Source organism: Rhyacophila brunnea, unplaced genomic scaffold (genome assembly GCF_057557595.1).
Source record: "Rhyacophila brunnea isolate RB1 unplaced genomic scaffold, BYU_Rbru_1.0 scaffold_18, whole genome shotgun sequence".
Classification (NCBI taxonomy): Eukaryota; Metazoa; Arthropoda; class Insecta; order Trichoptera; family Rhyacophilidae; genus Rhyacophila; species Rhyacophila brunnea.
In genome coordinates, this window is record NW_028232837.1 from 33,840,923 (window position 1) to 33,856,391 (window position 15,469).

Here is a 15,469-nt window from a genome sequence, read left to right on the forward strand (position 1 = left end):
TATTTGCATTTTAGCAGCACATAACTTACAATTCATTTTCAAAAACGTAAACGAGTGTGCTTTCTTAATACCGAAAATTTCGTTATTTTGGATTTTTAAACCCGGTATTTCGGTATTGATAAATACTGGAATACCGGTATTGTAATCCCTATGTGTAGGTCCATAGTTAAATGACAGTCTGGCGCACTTGCACTTGTGCTCATCAAGTTAGAATATTCTGTAGGTACCTACTGCATTATATTACCTACATGGGGCTATTGTTTATTAACCCTTATAAACTTGCAAAGTTTGATTGGTATAACATACTAGAATAAAAGATCGATCACGTTCAGTTGAATGTCAATAAAGACTGATACTATGTCAAATTTGATGTTTTTATTTGGCCCATGGCCCCTTTAAACATAGATCCACCCCTGAGTATACTTTGCGGAATATGGGGGTCACAATGGTGCGATTTTCGCCAATTTATTAGATAAATAAATAGCATTGCCTAATAGTATTGGTACAACGGAAGAAGCAACGTGCTATATTGTCGGTATTCAAATGCAGTTCTGTGTGATTCACGATAATTAAATTTACGTATTCCAGACGCATATGAAACAATGTTTTGGCTGGAGCAGGGGGGGAGTTGTGAATATCAATGCGCCTCTATTACAAAATTCGTAATTGGCTTTCCTCTCCCCTATCTAATTCTCATTCCGGTCTTGCGCCGAATTTCCTCCCATAAGTAATAATTTTAAATTAGAATCCGCCAATTAGTTCCGATTGCTGCGCGCCGCATTTTTAGATGCACATGAAAAGAAAAAAATAAAGACCTCAAGCAATTTTCGGGTGAATGAATTCGTTGAATGAAACTAGAAAATTACATTCAAATTATGTTGAATCCCGAGCTTCTAGAACGTTCGCGACGTTTGATCCCCTTTAAAAATAAATTTCAAAAAACCAATAGTTCTCAAACATTTTTTGGAGGCTAAGATAAAATAAAATTTATATAAGTACCTAAATAGTGTATGGTAAAAAGAGCGTACTTCAGTGAAACTGCAAATAATTTTCAACAGTAGGTGCGACGAAATTTCGCAATCGTCGCCAATCGGAGACCGACAGTCGAGGTGTGCACACGTCGATTTGTTTTGTCATGGCGTCAGATGAAAATATTCTTAAATCGTGTAAAGATGACTAAAAATACTTTACGTATGTACTTAAAAAAGAAAACATCAATGAATATACCTACTATTATTATTAGTAATATAACAATAAACATAACATTAAATGGACACATGTTGTATTTTTATGACAAATTATATTTCGTTCGGCACGCGTCATTTGCACAATCCGCGCATCGCCTAGTCACGATATTTTTAGACCATGCCTCAACTGAAGTATAGCGTTAATCGATTATTGATAGATTACATTAACTCGTAATAAGTAATGCAACTATGAAAATTTTCTAAGCATCATACCTACAAGGCAATTAAGCATCACAAACACATTTGTTATTCCACCCGTAAGCAATAAAATTACAACGTAAGAAACTAGCGGCGCCTTTAAAATACTATGAAATTATTGTGTCTATAATCGTAACAATATATTGAACGTCTTGAATTTATAATTTGTAAAAATCACTACGTAGAATCGACAAATTTGAATTGAAATTAATATACAGTCGAACTTGGTTATTACGATCACGGAAATAACGAGATCTCGGATGTAATGAGGAAACATTCGTTGACATTTTAGTTTATGAATTTCTCCATACATTTATTCACTTTTATAACGAGCCACTTCTCAGGTATACCGAGCAAATTTTCGACCCAAGCAATAAACTCTGACCGGGCAGTTAAATAGACCGATGCCGGCGGGATCGGATTACGTTTATAACACTAGTTAAGTGTCTAAGTACCTAATTGGTGTTTTCGCCGACAACATTGAAAAAGTATCCACGCATATGGTTGAAATTGCATGTAAAAAATAAACAACTTCTTTTGCAGTTTATGAATGTCATGCTTGTTTCGGGGATTTTTACGATGGTTTTCAGATTTTTTATGTGCTATGCTTATATAATATATACGTGGCGCGAAAAAATTTACATAACGAGTAATGCTTATAACTAGGAAATTTAAGCGGTCCCATCTTTCTCGTAATAACCAAGTTCGATTGTGTGTCCAAAATTCTTATGTGTTTGGCACCACACACAGAACAGATTAATAAATAGAATTATTTTGATTCAGGGTTATGCATGTGTGAGTGTCCTACGAAAATGCGCACATTATAGACGTGCGATAGTGTGTGCTGCATCTTTCAAATACACCAATATTGAATGAGCGTCAGTACATTAACCGCGAGCAGTTGTCAGGACGAAAAACAACTTTAGAATGGCGTATTCTTGATACGTGTTTAAGTTTATCTCATATTCTTCGACAATCGAGATCGGTTGTCTGTTATTCCACACCTATTAGGTATTTCAGTTCCCATTAATTCTGTGTTCCCTGGCGCCACACAAAAGCGTCTAATTTACAATGATTTAGGTATGTTGGAATATTTTTATTGAAAATAGATGGTACCTACTTAGTTTAAAAAAATAACCCTGAAAGATATGTATTAGAATAAAAACATTTTAGTGTAGTTATTAGCAATAGTACATACGCAAAAAAATAAGACACAAAAATAAGAAATATGTCAAAAGCCACAGACGCTCTAATCCATGCTCAAAGACTTAAATGGAAATGGGCGGGTCATGTAACGCGACTACCAGATGAGAGATGGACAAAAATAATTACTTCATGGAACGGCCCAAAAGGGAAACGCTATATAGGAAGACCCCATGCGAGATGGCAAGACGACATCATAAAGACAGCGGGCCCAAATTGGTTACAAATAGCCAATAGTCCAGTGGGACTCTTTAGAGGAGGCCTTCACCCGAAGAGGGGTTCTTACAAACCAAACAAACTAATTACATTTCATTGTTTAATTTATAAACATTATCTAATAGTATTTATACTTATACAAAATAAAAAAATCTTAATATACTCGTATATTATATGTATTATACAAAAAAATATAAAAAATAATAATAATTAATATTATATCAACTAGAAAATAAGTAGATAATACAATCATAGATAGATATATATATACATAATAGATATATTCATTGGATATAGTCAATTAACTGTCATTTACTTTTGTTTGTAAGAAATAAATAGGCTTTTTATTTTTATTTATATTTTTATTTATTTATTATACATACTCATGAGTCATAGACAGATCGAGTTTTTTGGATAAGATAAGAGCATTCACGCGGATAGTGAAAGATGCGAGTTCGTATCGCACATATTATGTGCGATTATTGCGATGTTTAAAAACTCATTGATTTAAAATAATCTTCAAATTTGCATGAGTCACCGACATAACATAACAAATAAAGTTGGTAAGTGCCTATATATTTAACTTATGTATAGATACATTTTATAGAATGAAAAGTAGAAACATCTTTCGAATAGGTTTGTGTTAAAGTATACCTGTCGTGTCATTAAATACACGCTAAGAGGTAAAATTGACGTAGAATTTTCATAAATATTCAATAATTTATCCTTGGAGTGTTTGCTCATAAAAATATTACGTCATGAATATATTATAAATTCTAATAATAATACTAGAAGATGGCAGGAATCATAGTCGATAGTGAAATAAATACCTGTATGAATTGAAAAATAAACGTGAACAAAGTACCTAAGTGACTAGTTGAATTACAGCGGAGTACCTACATGAACGAAAATAAGATAAGTAATTACAAGATAAAAAGAACTTTTTATATACTTACCACGTTTTCAAGTTTTCTGATGACTCCATATAACCTATGCTAAAATCGATTATTTTCAACGATTTAACTAATGGGAAGTGAGTCTAAAAATGTGACGTAATTTAGTCAAAGATCTCATGGGAAGGTGTTGGAGGGGGGGAGTCAAGATACCGAAAATCGTGTATAGACCTACTTATCTAAAGAATGGGTGGGGGAGCCACAGTCGAAAACTACCCAATCAAGACTCGCGACTGGACAGAATCTGACATTCGAATGACGTTTCCAATATGGTGTCCACATGGTAGTTCGTGGTTCCATTTTTGACCGTTCTTTAGATAAGTTTCAAGGACTGTAACGTCATTTATGGTTAAACAAAAAACTACTGTTTAAAGTAGGTACTTAATATGATAAACATATATAATCAGATTGGTAAAACTTTTCATTTGTCAATTTTAGTACTTTTAATGAGATATAGTAATCTTTTGACTCATTTGTTTAATTTCTCTATATGACCACCAATAGCTGCTATAACCGAAAACACGCCGGTGTAATAGGAACAATACTTTCGCATGCATGGCCCCCACACCCGGAAGCGGCCCCCCAGGCCAGGATATTTGGTAGCCCCGCCCCTACCTATCACTAAGATTAAAGGCAATTTTACCAAATGGTATTCGAGGTAAAATTAAGAGTATTTAGTATATTTTTTAGCGATTTTTAGTATTGTTTTAATACATCCACTTGAATTATTGAATTGTCGAGTATCGACATACATTAAAAATTGCATCGCATAACTATAACTACATGTTTTAAAAGCATAATCAACATTAACATTTGAAGTAAATTAGCGCCGCAGGTGACTTTTTTACTATTAGAGTCAATTTGTAATGTGTGTTTATCTCACGTATCTGGTTGACTCACCACGCCGGGCCCCCAGACTAGAGCCCTGTCAGTCCCCCCCCCTTGTGGGTGCCATGATCGCATGGTTGACCATTACGAGGAGTAATGGCGGAGACTAATAGGCATGGCCCCCACAAGGGCGGGGCTGACAGGGCTCTAGCCTGGGGGCCTGGGCTAAGGAGTGGCGAGTCGACCAGATAAGTGAGATAAACACACATCACAAATTTGCTTTAATATCAAAAAAAAGTTTTTCCTTCGATGTTATTATTTCAAATTATATAGATATAATTTTTAATTGTGTATCGTTACTCGACAACTCAATAATTCAAATGGATGTATTAAAATATACAAAAACAGTGCACATATTGTTTTTCAATTTGTGTGTGAGTCAGGGTATGGACCTAATAGGTTGAGCAAGTGGCTGACATCCATTTCTCGTAAAAAAAACAAAATCTGTTAATACAAACCTCTACTCTGTGGAGGCCCATATGATCCTATTAGGATCGGACAGGGTCGGAAATATACACATTAATTTTACCGCGTACACCATTTGGAAAACACTGCTGTAGAGCGTCACACTGCCTTTATCCTTAGCGATAGGTAGGGGGCCGGCCAAAGATCCTAGCCTGGGGGCCCGCTTCAGGATATGGGGCCCATGCTAGTAGGGATCCGATAATGAGGATTAATACTTCACGATTATTACATTAATTTAGTACGCTTAAAAGGGCAATACATTCATAATTCAATATAAGTATGATTGTTAAGGAGTTTGATAAATCAGTAATATATCAATACACAGAATAATGAGCATTATTGCAAAAGGCTGCAGCGATCACGATCGAGTATCCATGTTTGTATAGAAATGATAAATTTAATAATGTAATAATAATTATACCTACACATTACTTAAAGTGGTTTTATTCATAAGGTCAGGAAATACTTTTATCATCAGACAATTGGTATCAATGAAAAATTTGATGCTGATGGAAGTAGATACATACCTAGGAAACAGTATATTTTTTAATAAGTCGATAGTACTTAATAAATACCTACTTCTAATTTTAATTTTAACATATTGATATTTAAATTATTAAACTTGCAATAATGAAAAAAAATCTTAAATTTATTCACAGATGAGAATGTAATAAAATTAATTGTGTTGGTCAGTAACATTCAATCATTGGGAGCATGTGCCAACAATACGTTCTCGTTGCTGTATACGAGGCAGGTAAATTTATTATGTAGTTCATAGTTAGTAAAACTTACAACCAATATTAAATTTACAATACCTACTCGACAATCGACATACATGCCTCATATGGCATTACAGCAGCGATTTCCAAACTGGGAGCGCGCCTCCCTGGGGAGGCGTGGAGTATTGCAAAGGGAGGCGCGAAAAGTTTAAAACAATTAATGTAGCCACAGGTTTGCAGTTTGCAAATGCATAGTTTATAAAACGGCTGATAGTTATAAACTACATAAAAAAACAGTCATATAAAAGGTTGTTTGCAAATCTGTCTGAAAATATGGAGACTAATTTTATAATGATAGGTATCTCACTTCTATTTAGGTATATTGTGAAGCGCGCTGGTTATCACGTGAAAAATGAAATAAAATGGTCAAATCATAATGTTGAAATTTGAGGTAAATTTGTTTAGGAACGATAATTTTGTTGTTAAACTTATTTGGTTGAAATTTAAAAATAAAAATGAGTGAATAAATCAATGTAAGGACCACTAATGCATTCACTGATTTAAAAAGACAAAGTGAAGGCATTCATAAAAAAATTGTTTTTTTTTGAAAATCAAAATTACAAAGAAATAAGTTCGCCATGTTTCTACTTTTAAATGATTTCTGCAGTATATATATTGAAGCAAACAAAAATCTATTTACTGAGTTTTTAGTTAGTTTGCGAATGCACTTTTCACATTATTTTATTAAAAGTAAAAAAAGTCGCCTTCGGCTGCTTTGTTTCAGGGCTATTAAATATTTTAAATTATGTGGTTGTGCGTTGCAATTTGATGCCTATAAGATGATTGATACTCGTATACTTAAATGATAACTCCCGTGTATTATGTAGGAAGCACTACATTCTTAACCTCAGCGATAGGTAGGTGGGCCCACCAAAGATCCTGGCCTGGAGTCCCGCTTCAAGATGTGGGGCCTATGATAGAATCAATTTGTCAATGAACGATGATGAATTTGGATTGACTACTATTGAAATTGATTGTGCTTATAAACAAGCACATTCATCGCATGAAAAACAAATTAATTTAAAAATGAATATAGGTAATTAATATAAGTAGTAAAACATTGTTTATTTTTATATATTTTTTTTCATTTTTGTATTAGTAAGTACATTGTTGACTATTTAAAAAGATGTCTGTATTATTTAATGAAATAAAGGGGGGCAGGTGCCAAGATAAGATTTTTTTTAAAGGGAGGCGTAGTAACATAAAGTTTTGAAACCACTGCATTACAGTATCCACTATCTTAAATTGTCAAATTTCACAAAACAATCAATACAATAAAAGTTATAATAAAATAATAAATATATAATAAATAATAAAAAGTTAAAAAAAAAATATGTGAAAAATCAAGTTTTTGAAATTTTTGCCCTCTGGTCAGGTAAGTATTTCGTCCCATTCAGTGGCCTTGACCGGTTTATAGAGTATATTTGCATAACTATATTCATCTCCGCTAATATACATTATACATTATCGACGAAGACCGGTTTCGCCTATTTATTACAGCATTGTACACAGATGCCACTTATTGTAAATGGCATTTATTAATATATCGCACCCTCGCAACTAAAACGCCACAACTCCAAATTTACGTGTTTTGAGTTAATTACTACGTTTCATTGTATATTGTTCATAGTGTATGTACCGAAAATTTCATATCTCTAAGTCATCAAATTCAAGTCAAAACTTCATTCAATATCTAAAAATATTTCAAAAACACAGTACAAAAATGCGAAAGGTAAAGACTTCAAAGCTGATTTTCTGCTTGACGTTTTTTGGATTGTGACAGTTTAGTTGCGATGGTGCGATATGAACATGTTTACTTTAAAGTATTATTGAACATGGCGTGTAATGACAAAATATGAAATAATAACTGTACAAGGAAATAAACAACATGTTTGATGTAATACAGTTTGGTAAAAACCCTAATTGATAACGGACAGGCATATAGCTCGTAGTGAAATAATAGCTGGATAAATCCAGGAATCAAGCGGAATCCAAGATGCAGGTCCGAGCCGATCGGAAGTATTTGGATGCAGTGCACTCTGGGGGAAGAATTCAGGAGAGGAATAACTATCTACAACTTACTGAATGCATGAAAGTTATTTTATATCAAAATCAGAAAAGCATTCTCTCAAAGTCTCAGTGAAATGAGGCAATCATTGAATAATACAAGCATGACACGTATCTTCAAAAATGTAATTCTTCGTGCAAAAAAGGGCGCTAGGAAATAGAGTAGAAAAGATATAAAAATTAGGGATGTAAATTATTTCTTCCATGGATAATAAAAAAGCCACCTGCGGCGAAATTGTCTTTGATGTTATTATACATTTTTATGATATAAAATATTGTAAAGTTTATGATTATTGTTTATCGATATGTTTAGCAAGTACCTACGTTTTAACTTTTTATTTGGGTATCTATATTTATGTTATACATGCCTGATTTTTTTAACATCCAGTATTATAAATTTTATCTGTAAAGGAAATACTTCGTCAAATAGGTACAAAAGCTCCGAAATGTAGAAGTAGAGGCCGCTGGATCGTAAAGCTAGTATAGTTATAGCAATAAATAGCCTATGTTACAGGAATACTGCAGAAGCACGACGTGACAATTCAATGCACAGGAGCAATGGATCCAGTGACGTCCCTAGACAGAAGGCCGCCCCTAGGCAGCGCCAAAATGCCGCCTCATTCTTTATACTTACAGTATTTTTTATCATCCTTCCATAACTCCAATATCTAAGAAATGTATTGTATGGATAAATTACTAACAACATATAGACTGTAAATTCGCAAATCTGCTCGTGTCGTTTCTGGTCACCAAGGACAGCCTGTTAAACCTTTTATGTTAATTAATACATTATGTTTCCAACCAGTAAGCTAAATTTTTAATGGAAAGGTACTTTCGTTATTACTAAGTGTAGCTATTTCTCCTTGATTTTCTTCCCTTCGAGTAACTGCCGCCCCCAAGCGACGCTCAATCTCCCTACCCCCAAGCGACGTCACTGAATGGATCAATCCAGGCTGATGATAATGATCCATTGAAATTAATGACAACTATCGATCTACTGATACGTAAACCGTTAACGTGGAGGTCTGAGATGTTCATACAGTTACAACTAGGGAATCCAATCCCGAGCCAAAATTTTGATCCCGGGATTTCGGGATTACAATTTGACAATCCCGGGATCCCGGGACTGGTCCCGGGATTGACATTTTTTCCTATAAAATTTTTATATTTACAAATAACATTGATGAAATCGGTCAAAAATAAATCTAGTATAATTTATACTATTTAAGACATTTATTGTTAATATTGTATACGTTCAATCTTGGAAATACACAAGTTTAACGGAGTAAATAATATTGTAATATAAATAATAATGTGAATGTAATAGGAGATTGCTGTTTCTGATAGTAAAGACTTAATGAATGGATTAGCGAGATTTAAAATAGTATAGCAAATAATCATGGCGTACTTATGGCCTTTCCGCTTCATAAATCTAATTAGTCAGCCAAATCTGAAACTGCCGTAAAACGTATGATATCATGGTGGCATTACTTTGTTAATAGTGCGAAGCATTGTTTTTTTCCAATCTTTCTATTTTAATAATTTATGTGAAAAACTAAAATGAATCGGCAACCTACACATGGCTATAAATCAAACTTCATTCAAACTCAGTTTATTTCTAATGTAGTTATTTTTTATTAAAAGTATTTTTTCTGTTATATTTTCGCTTTTATTTTATTTTCCATAAAAATTGATAAAAAAAATCAATCCCGAAATCCCGGGATTATGTTTATCAATCCCGGGATTCATAGGTATCGAAAATAGCTCGGGATCTCGGGATCCCGGGATTCGGGATCCCGGGATTCGGGATCCCGGGATTGGAATCCCTAGTTACAACATAATAAATTATTACATTGTAATCTCAATTAACCTAAGCCAACTTTTTTCAATCAAGCATTTTATTTGCAGGTAAGACGTAACTAACTGTTCCTAACTACAGGTTATAATATTGCATTGGAGATTCTATGTGAGTATTCTTCTCACTAGAATTTCTTACAGCTGTTATAATAGAATAATAGATCGAAACAATCACAGTAGGCAGTGGTGGATTAAGGCACTTTCGACGCCACCTGCGTGATAAATTTGAAAAAGTAAAAGCCCCATGGATATTAGGCAGTCACTATGTACATTGTACATATTTATATTTACTTTGTATAGTTTTAATGAATAAGTACATCATAATATATCTACTTCAAAATAGGTAGGTTTAAAAATGTGTTTTGATCAGTGAACACAACATTAATGGGAACTGAAATATCTAAGGCGTGTGAAGTAACAGGCAAGAGATCTCGAGTGTGGAAGAATATGGGATTAACAAGAATACGCCATTCTAAGCTTGTCCTTCGTTCTGACAACTGCTCTCGGTTTATGCACTGACGCTCATTCAATATTGGTATATTTGAAGGTTTGCAACACACACCATGGCCCCCACATCCTGAAGCGGGCCCCCAGGCCAGGATCTTTGGCGAGCCCACCTACCTATCGCTAAGGTTAATGGCAATGTGATGCTCTACAACAGTGTTTCCCAAATTCTACACGGGAATTCATCATATCACATCAAATTGCAACGCACAACCACACATTTAAAATATTTCATAGTCCTGAAGTAAACGACTTTTTTACAAATAGAGTAAGATTGCGATGTGTGTTAATCTCATTTAGCTGGTCGACCCTCCACGCCGGGCCCCTATGATAAAGCCTTGTCAGTCCTCCCCCTTGTGGGGGTCACGACACACACTATTGCACGTCTATAATGTGTGGTTCATTTTCGTAACACACTCACACATTTAATCATTAGCTTTAGTAACCTTTTTCAACTTTACTTTCTTTAAATTCATGTTCCGTAGAATGTTTTCTTGAAATATTTTCACAAAACCTCGCTTTTATGCTAGTAATATTAAAACAACCTACCTATATCTTTCTGTTCTATTTTAGTGGTACCTACATTAAAAATATTATAAACACTAGACTTGTCGGCAAGTTGCAGTTCATAAGCAGAAACATCATCCACCCGCTTCCATCTTTTTTTTTAATATTTAGTTTCGGCAACAATATTTGCAATAAACATATTTTTACATATAATAATACCAAATCCCATAAAAATCTCTTCTCCAAGAAGCCTAGTCAATAAAGATATAATTTTCTTTCTTCCATTATTTGCCGCCCCTAAACAGGGTATGACCAGCCTACCCAAACGGAACTTCAATGCATAATCACACCAGAAATTTTTATAATGTAACATATTAAAATAATATCTAAAAGAAAATCGTAGAATTAATTGTTGTAATAATAATATTATATTTATGAACAAAAAAAAAATGCACAATGTTTTATTTTGCTTACGAATTATGAACATTTCCAGGAAGTACCTAAACAAGTACATAATATAATAATAATTCGTAAAATATGTAGGTAAATTACTTATCTATTAATTTTTTTCAAGATAAAAAAATCTTGATTTAGTGAATTTACCTGTAATAAACAATAATCAAGGTGAGTTCCGTGATATTGATAAAAAATATATAAATAACCTACAAAACAGGTGTTTTAAAAAAACTTACGTGTTAGTATGTCAGCATGGATCCATTATGTCATTGAAAATTTAATAACAACACATTTAGTGTCAACACAGAATTTAAAACGATTAGAGGATAGTAATTATCAATTAAATGAATCTATTATTATAAAAATGAACACTATTTGGCGGTAAAAAAAACGTTGAAGAACTAACGGTGAGCTGTCATGCTTTAAAAGTTTTTTTTTTGTCGAAGTTTTAAAATATTATCAACAGGTTATAATAATATTCACTAAGTTGAATAAGTATGTTAAAGATAAATAAATTTAATATATATTTTTAAATAGTCATTCAACGAGAAAGATAACAATGTTTTAGTAACTGCATGTAAGTTATTTTGATGGAATTTTTAAATTATCGTAATAATACTTCGGCACGTTAGCCGCACTAGCGCCATACACGACCAACTGGCAAAAGTTTCGTTTACTACTAAAAAAGTTATGTAAAAATAACTCCGAGCTGTGAAGAAGCGAGAGATCCGAGAGATACGAGGTAACAGAACGAAACAGAACATCAAAAAGCAGGTATCGTAAACATTTTTTAGGTAGCAATAAAATCAGTTTTATTGAAATTATATCATACTAAAGTTTGTTGTATTTTAATAATTCAAGCGAAGCTTGAACGGGGATTACTTTTATCATTAGCCTGTTTATCATCTAGATAATTTTGTAATAATGTTCATAATTCTCATCCACTTTTTTCATATGGTGGCGTGTTGTATGCAGTGCTTGAAATTGAAAAGTTTACGAACCGGAACGCTCGACAATTTTCCGAAGTTATTAATAAATTTATCAAATCTTATGTGTATTTAATAAAAATATGTGTGTTAGATTATTTGTTATATGGCCTATCTAGCTGACAGTTAAATTATTTTTTCCACGAGACGCAGCGATAATTTTATCGATTTTACGAAACGGAACGGTGCTCCGATCTATTTTGAGCCCTGGTTGTATGTGATAAAAGAAATATAATAGGAGTAATGCGGTGATGGAAATACTGAGAAAATATTTAAAGGTATACACTCGATGTAATCGTTTTGTTTCTGGTAGTTTAATTTTAGTCAATATTCGTGTATTTTTAACTTTCTAAAACTGGGAGATTCTATCAATTTTTACACCCATTTTCAACTAAACCATAATGGCGACTGAAAACGTGCATGTATTTACTGGCACCAATAGTTTGTATTTTCAGCTATCATGACAATAACCGTTTACACGTAAAAGTGCTGACTGTCTCTTCAATCTCATTCTTCAAGAGTAAGTGAGACGCGTATCAGATACAGATAGGTAAATAAATCACGATACAGTAGCACTATGGGCCACAATGCCGTCAGTTTCAATGCAAATAAACATTATCAATACAAATATGAATCACTTTGGCGTACCTATGGTACCAGTATAGAATGATTTACCTATACCAGTGACGAAGACTCGACATGTACTTTCGATTATTCAACACTTTTTTTACTATCAAAATTCAAGAGGTTACATTTTTTATTTTTAACATAGTATTATTATTCACAGTTTTTCTATTGCTTTAATGTATTTTTGTTATAATACGTCTTACGCCCAGCAGTTACTCTTCATTGCTGAATGATACCTACGCGACTTTGCCAAATTAATATTTCGTCGTTTGGTTTCAATGGTTTTCGTCCCATGAAATTGCAAGCCATACGCACGCGCAGATTCCGTTACGAAATCGGCGGTAAAATGAATTTTATAAACATTTTACTCACATTTAAATATAGATAATATTGATGTATTTTATCATTGCATTATGAGGAGAGATTATCATTGCACAATTTCTGACATAAAACATATTCAAATGACAAGCGTACACCAAAATAAATAATAGGTACCTACTAGGTATAATTATTAAGATAAATAAGTTCTCTTTATAAGCTGGTTACCTACTTTTTATTATTATATAGGTAAGTATTTTTCTTTATAATGGTAGTTTTTAATTGGTAAGTATGTACTAATTATATTTTTACTATTGTAAGTAACTAAAATTCTAATATTTTATATCTCACATTTTGAATAACTAGGTAGATTATAATATTCTATGTTGTCACTTTTTATTGGTGAAAAAATATTATTTTATTTCATATTCATAATAATTACAAGATAAAAAAAACTTTTTATATACTTACCACGTTTTTAAATTTCCTGTTGAATCGTATAAACTTGACAATTCTATGTATTAATAAATACTTACTTTTGTTTGTACTTGACAGAAATACTGATTAAATATACAATAATGAAATGCCATTTTGACATTTCATATTGATTTCCATAGTAATGCACGTATATATTAATAATTTAGTTGCTAGGACCCCCTTAGCAACCAACAATAACAACTTTCCATACAAAACAGAATTAACTGAAAATGAATTCAATTCAGCTTAAAAATGGCTAAAAGTATTAAAAGAATGCATTGTCGTCGTGTTCTGATATATTCTAGTAGTTTCAAATGTCTAGCTAGTCGGGAAGTTACTTAAAAATCTTCAATCGTCCAATACAAATTTTGGACAAACAAGAATACGAGCTAATAAAAACGTCGTAAAATATACGAAGCTTGCTTACCATACTCTGCCATCTGTGAATAAATATACAAACTAGTTTTTGTTTATCAGCCAGCACACAGCAGACTTTATTATTAGCCATTATCTAAGGATGGCGCTGGCCGGCAGCATTGATTCTAAAATTTAATTTGTTATTGAAAAATAAATAATTCCAGCAGGTAAGTATGACGTTCTTTTTGTATTTGGTGAACACTGTATAATATAATATGTGGTGAATACCAAATGGTAATACTAAGTATGTAGACGCTGAAGACTAGAGAATGATTTCAATAAGCTGGCGTATACGTCATCACAGTTCTTTTATGAACTAGTGGAACTAAATTCCTAAATTTCCCCCGTTTCAGCATCTCAACACTGGATTACGTCCGCCCCCCGCCAAATCCATCGTCAATGCGACGCTCACACTTGTACGCCAGCTTATAGAAATCTGAGTCTAGGTAGGTATGTATATTTTTAAATAAACTGTGATTATAATAAAAATAAGTTCCAATGAACAAATACAAACAAGTATATAATCACATGTTTCAACACTGGTTGAACCTCATACTGAAAAAAGTGTCGAATAGGACAAACCTATGGATGTATCGATTTATTAATTTTGTTGGCTTGTTGGAACTTAACATTTTGTCGTTTTATATTAAGGTGATACATCAGTGAAACGGCAAATAATCTTCAACTATAGGCGCGACGAAATTTTGGACTCGCTCGCATTCTGAGAGAGAACGTCGAGCTGGAAACACGTCACTTTGTTTCGTGATGGCGACAGGCGTATTAATTCTTAAACCGTGTAAAGATGACTAAAAACGTTACCCATTTACTTTAAAAAGAAAACATGTCAGTGAATATATTATTATTGTTACTAATAGAACAATAAACAGAACATAAAACGGACGTATGTTGGATTTATATGACAAATTATATTTCGTTTGGCATGCGTCATTTGCACCCGCGACCCGCAATCCGCGCATCGCCTAGCCACGATCTTTTTAGACCGTGCCTCAACTAAGGTACAGCCATATATACCTCCTATGTGGTAATTTTGAAGAAAATGAGTTATTGATACCATGTACAAAGCGGATACAGAGGAAAACGCATTTTGAAAATAGCCGATAAACTGGATTATTTGTTAGTTTGGGTTAGTTTAGTGTCACACACTGAATTTTCCGCCCCTGTGGGGGGCGCTCCCATAAGGAGTAGTGCCTCCCAACCGCTCGGTCTGATCCTGGTAGTCAATGTGCCACCGGTTAGATAATTACGAGCCTCGACAAAGCAGAACAATTCTTATACATGTAGAA

General features: G+C 33.3%; 1 protein-coding gene across 1 annotated transcript in view; it reads right to left on the reverse strand.

The window, feature by feature from the left end:
- Nucleotides 1-12,021, reverse strand: part of LOC147073456 (angiotensin-converting enzyme-like) — a 564,409-nt gene extending 552,388 nt beyond the window's left edge. The window contains exon 1 of the mRNA XM_085945495.1: nucleotides 11,577-12,021. The gene's annotated coding sequence lies outside the window, so the exon portion shown is untranslated. The remainder of the gene's footprint in view (nucleotides 1-11,576) is intronic.
- Nucleotides 12,022-15,469: the final 3,448 nt, after the last annotated feature.